Source organism: Aptenodytes forsteri, unplaced genomic scaffold (genome assembly GCF_000699145.1).
Source record: "Aptenodytes forsteri isolate BGI_AS27 unplaced genomic scaffold, ASM69914v1 Scaffold297, whole genome shotgun sequence".
In the NCBI taxonomy this organism is placed as follows: domain Eukaryota; kingdom Metazoa; phylum Chordata; class Aves; order Sphenisciformes; family Spheniscidae; genus Aptenodytes; species Aptenodytes forsteri.
The window spans coordinates 882,417-888,416 of NW_008796167.1; positions in this window are offsets into that span (position 1 = coordinate 882,417).

The window sequence follows — 6,000 nt, forward strand, 5'->3', positions numbered from 1 at the left end:
GGAAAGGGGTATGTCCAAACAGCCAGACGAGGGAGCAGAAAAGGGGTAAGGACGAGTGAAAGTAAAGCCACCTCCCCTTTGAGCAGCAGCAAGCCATTACATTGACTCAACTGCCAGCAGGACCACCACCTCAAATACCTCAGCATCTCACCTTTGCCACACAGATAACAATAGTCAGTAACAAGATTGCTAAAGATCGCTATGATCCTATCCATCTGCATATGTAAAAATGGTTTTGGACACAGCCAGAAACAAAATACTGTCAGACCTTGCACATTCTAAGTTAATTATCTGCCTTTTAAAAAGTAACAGAAACAGGAAAGCATGTGGACCCTATAACCAATAAAGGGAAGGGTAAGATTTGCATGGTTATGCAAGAATAGACACAAAACTTAAGGGAGGAAAAAAATAGCGTCTTTTAAACAGTGGAAATCCTATCCAAGCAGCATAAACAGATCTGAATATAGACCCATCCAGGCAAAGTGCCAGTTACAAAATTTGAGACACACATAAAGATGATGAAATGAAGAACAGAAATATTAGTATAAATTCTGAATTCATTAAAAGCATTAGAAGCACAAATTCTGCCCATGAGATGTAGAGTGCCCTGGCTATCAGCAAAAGGAGGATTCCAGCAACAGAGAATGGGGACACTAAAGAGACACTGCAACCATATCCATATTTAGTGCAGTCTTATTGAGACATTCCTATCCTGAAGGCTCTTAAACGGGGTATCAGAATGCAAACTTGAGAGATTTTAGTCCTTGAAGAGAGTATTTTTCATTAACTCCAGCAACTTCCCATTCAGTAAGTAACAAGCGTATCTCCCAAGAGCATAAATGCAAAGACCATTCAACAAATGTAAATCTACCCTTAAAAATCAAGGTATCTCAAGTTTGAAAAGCCTGTGTCTATAAGGAGAAATAAAATCCCAGCAAATCTCACCCAGATACTGGGGATGCCAAATAAAAGGTTAGTATATTGAGATATAAATAAAGACAAGTTAAAAAGACTTGCTGGCTTGACCTGCCAACCACTCTGAGGTGGGTTGTTTCCCTTTTTTTAAAAAAGGAACTTTTGTGAAATGTGGTATATCGTTTAACTGGCTTGTTAAAAATGTAATTACTAAGAAAGTACTCTCAAAATGGTGGATTTTTCTTTTTAAGAAGTTTTCGTTTCTGTAAGGGTTCTCTGCAACAGAGAGTGGGAGCAGACTTGGAAGCAACACCAAACTCTTTATAAGCCAAAAACTGTAAGTCATCACCAGCAACTGACTTTACACAAAGCACTGCCAAAAGCACAATGTAAACTCACAGAGCAGGGCAGGGGGAAATGACAACAAAATATTTAACATTTTTCAGTCATGTGGATCTTAGTACTACTTATAACTATAATAGGTAGAAAGTTTTAAAATGAAGCTTTCAATCTGATGGGCATTCTGCTAAAACTTAAAGATAACCCAAGTAATTACAGATAGTGGGCAAGCAACATCTTTGAAAGACAACAGAGTACAAGGGGCCAAGAAGCACGTGGTTAAAAATCTAATTAAAGCAGCTTCTTTTTACTTTAAAAGCAGCTACTGGGAATGAAAGGAGGACAACGTTCCAGAAATTAATGTGGGAACCCCAGTCTACTTTGGAAGAAGATGTGGGTGGTAACTTGATGGAGATTGCTGATGGCTCTACAGCTCTAGAGCCCTGCTTTTTTGGTTTTGTTTTTTTTTAAGCACTGGCAGAAGAATGTGGCCCGAGTCATGACAGAGGCCCACTGAAAGAAAGGAAATTGTTAAAGCCAGACAGAAAACTAACATTTTTAGAACTGGAATATATTGTAGCCAGCGGATGGAGAAGAGCTGGAGAATGTTTAAGGTTTTCTTATGTTTTCCCACTGTGAGAAGGTAGATGATCTATCATTCTACCTATCATCTGGCATCATGACAGAAGTATTAGTCACAAGTCTCTTGCTTGTTTCGTCACCAGCAAGAGAAATGATGAGTATTTCTTTTTACAAGAGCAGTATTAATAAAGCAATTAAACACACGACAGCTTCTTCATCTCAGTGCCCTGCACATAAATTATTGGTTTTAGACAAAGTAAAATTTTATTCTATCAACCAAAGGCTGTTTTACTCACAAGAGAAGTCATGACCACAGAAAACTGCAATTAAAAAAAAAACTACGAAGACCAAAAAGAAAGTAGATTTTTGAGAGGTGAAGATGAGTAAGAGAGACCAATCTCCAGCGCTGACCAAAAATGGAAATGCCAGCAATACTGAAATAGAAGCAGCATGAGAATAAACTTCTCTTTCATAGGTACATGAAATAAATCCTTCTTCAAATTACTTTCTAAAAAAGGGGTTTCAGCATGATCTCTCATTGTTCCTCCACCAATCCTATGATAAAAGTCAACAAACATCTGAGATAACTGGAGAGAGTATTTTGCACTAGTCTACAGAAGTCAAGAATCCCAGCCCCTACATTTCTGCTTTGCTGAAAATTGACTTCTTTGTCTCAACTCATCATATTCTTCCCTGCTATACAGTGAACTAGGGCATACTGGAAAATTGATTCATTTTCCTCTCAAGTACCTAGACACATATATATTTTATATGGACATGTACCTACTCACATCACTACCATCCCATTACTGTTGGGTACTTTAAAATTAATCTGATCCACTTCAGAACCACACCAGCATTCACAACCCACAGAGAAAGAGAGGGACCAGGGTCTTCCACTTACACATTGAATGTACAAAGACAACCTCCCATACATGCACAGCAGTGCAACTGCCCCCTCACTGAGAACAATATTCCACTCCTATCTCTGTGACAAATCCAAGCCTAACTGCTTAAAGCAGCTGGAAAATAGACTAACTCCAACTCCTTCCCCCCCCAAAAAAAACCCAGAAAATAAAAAAATAGCTGTTTCTGCCAAGCAAGCACTGAATACACTGCATTCCATTTCATTAAAACAATTACTCAGAAGCCAGCCAAGAATTACATAAAGCTTCCTCCCTGCACCACCCCCAGCCCCTTCTCTTCAACCCTCCTCCCCAACACGCAGAGCAAACAGCTACCCAACTCTGCAAAGACAGGATCACACCAGGGCGATACCACTCCGGAGAAAGTGGCACCGAATGCCTCACATCACACTGGCTACTCCATCCCACGTAGAGCGTTCTTCAAACCTAAGCAATGCAATCAGAGGACTCTAGCAGATCCAGACAGCCTAGAGGGTCTCTGAATTTCACACCACCATAAGCCGTACCACGCTGACCTGTTTCATGCAGTTTTCTTCCTCACATTTGATGGTAAAGTAGCATCCAACAAATTAAGCCCTTAACCAACTCTTACAAATGAATGATAACCTAACAGATTTTCTCTCTAACTTGCATGGCCAAGGCTTTTAAGCATGATCCCAAGGCAGAAGGTGCTGGAGGTGCCAGATTTAAGCAATTAAGAAGTAGGGGAGCAGCATGCCAGAGCAGCTGTGCTTGTGAGGCACTGCCCAAGGGAACTGCTCAGGACAGCCAAGTAGCAAATCTCAGCTTAAGCACCAGCAGGATAGACTGAAAACTACAAGCTTAGGGTTATAAGAACCTGACTGACAAATTCATCCCAAACTCCACACAGCCACTCCACAGCTCCCAGCCTGACTGACAGCGCTGAGCTCCTCGCATTTCACAGCAAAAATAAAAGGCAGCTTCTTCTGGCCAACACTGCTCACCCACCCACAACACTGAGTTGGCCACTGATAAGAGATTTCATGACGTGAATAAAATGGCATTTCGTTCCCTCCCCCAGTGCTCCAGCTCTCTGCAGGGATCCTGTCTAACTGCTGGAGCTGCTCGAAGCCAGGCAGAATAGTTCCAGCTGTGTATCACACTGCCTAACCAAACCTACGCAGCCCAAGAAAAGTCTCCCACATAAAACCATAACGCACAGAGGGAGAGCTGCAATCCAGTACTACTCCTAGGCATCTCACTCTTGTGGACCACCCCCACCCAAAAGGGGTAACTTGCTAGCAGAAACAAAAAACCCTAGTCCCAAGGCAGCTGCCAGTGCTAAGGAATGGGGAGCAGCAGACATAACTAATGGCCAAACACGATGAGCAGCAGAGAAGACCAGCCAGGCCACCATCTTATTCCAACTCAAGGGCCATCAGTAACCTCAACTGGCGTGCAGTTACCCTTAGGCATTTTTGTCTGACCCAGCTGAAATGAGTGGCTCCAACCCAAAAGAAACCTTTTCAGAGAGAAGCCTTGAACTTGTTTAGAACCATGAAAGAAGATAGAACAAGGGAGTATTAAGCCCCTAATGCATGGCAAATCATTTACAGCCCTCCTGCCCGTGACCTCTTCTACTTCTGGCTTTTTTTGCCCCCTCCTGCTCTTACAAAAACCCAGCCTAATCACAGTCCCTGAACCACCACAAACTTCCCTATAGCACGAAGAGAAATTCTCTGCTCACCTTGCTCTTCAGGGATGGTAATAAAGCAAGATCCTATCAGGCATCTAGACAGACACAGGATTAATTCTGTCTGCCAGCTCAATTTTGTGACAAAAACATGGTTTATTCCTGGAGACCCCATACAGTTTGATTTATAGCTGAGCCATTTAAAGCACAATTCCCCATCCAAAGTGTCATTCAGAAAGTTTATTCCCTGGAGTGCCATTTACTTTTTTTGATGTTCTTCACATCATTTGCAAAATGTTAGAGGTTTAAACATGTGCAATAAACAGAAAAAAAACAAGAAATCAAGCTACGCTCCACTGCATGCTGCCAGCCAGACGTACTCAGTAGCTCACCCAGCAAAGCCATTTACACCAAACTTGCACACGATAATAGGAACACTGTGAGAAGTGGCACGACAAACTGCATTTGAAGACTTCAGACTACCCCATCATCATTTAAATAACTTGAACTAAACTTGTTCACAGTGTAGAGGCAGTCCAGCACAGGAAAAAAGGAGCCAAGCAATAACAATGCAGGCTGCCTCCCCCTGTGGCCTGCCATAAGGTCTCTTGGATCCTCAGCTTACAGTTGTCTCAAACTGCTTAGATAAATTTCCCATGTAAATTCAGAATAATTACTGTCTGCTACAAGAAAAAGCTGCACTTGTATGAGCAGAAAAAGAGCTTACCAGACTCCTAAACAGCACAAACACATAACCTCAGGGACTCAAGTTCCTATAACTGAAACACCAACACCAAACTTGTTGCACAGCACTCCAGTTGCCATTTCTACTTTGTTTGCTTCATCGGGATTTAAAAACATACATACACCGAAGAGAAAGCATGGATTTTAACACCAATCAATCAAGGGAGACTGTCCCCAGCCAGCTGGTTTCTGCTGCTCTGGGGCCATTTGCAATGAGAATAAGCAAGAATAGGAAAAATAGCTATGAGTGATATGAGAAAGTCATCACTCACTTCCTATTTTTATGGTGTATCTTTAGCACACGACATTCTTCGAATGACTTCACGATGCTCTGTGGTAAAGGGAAAGACTAGAGTAGAACTACTGTGGGGAACTTGGAAGGGGAAGGAAATCTTTTCTCCCTACTCACAGCCTGTCATAACAGAGGATGAAGAAAGGATGAGCAATCAGAAAGGCAGAGAGGGAACATTAAACTGGGCTGAGAAGGGAATAAAAACTTATAAATCTAATTCAAACTTGCCATTGTAAGCTTTTCCAGCAATGGTGACCAGAGAAGCTTGAAAGAGTTACTATTCTAATATGTTCAGCTGGAAGCTATTTCAGAAACACACAGATCTCAACAAATATTAACCATACTTTGCAGGTAAGGAGCTATTATCCCTATTTTGCAGACAGAGAAACAACATGCCTAAAGTCAGGGCAAGTTTTTGAGGCTGTGGATAAATGGTTACCTTATGCTAGATTAAACATAAACCACAGCTAAAAGAGGTGGCCTCACCTACTTCCCCAGTCCACTGTCCATGTAAAAAAATTACTTTCAGAAGAATCAGCTTGCTGATC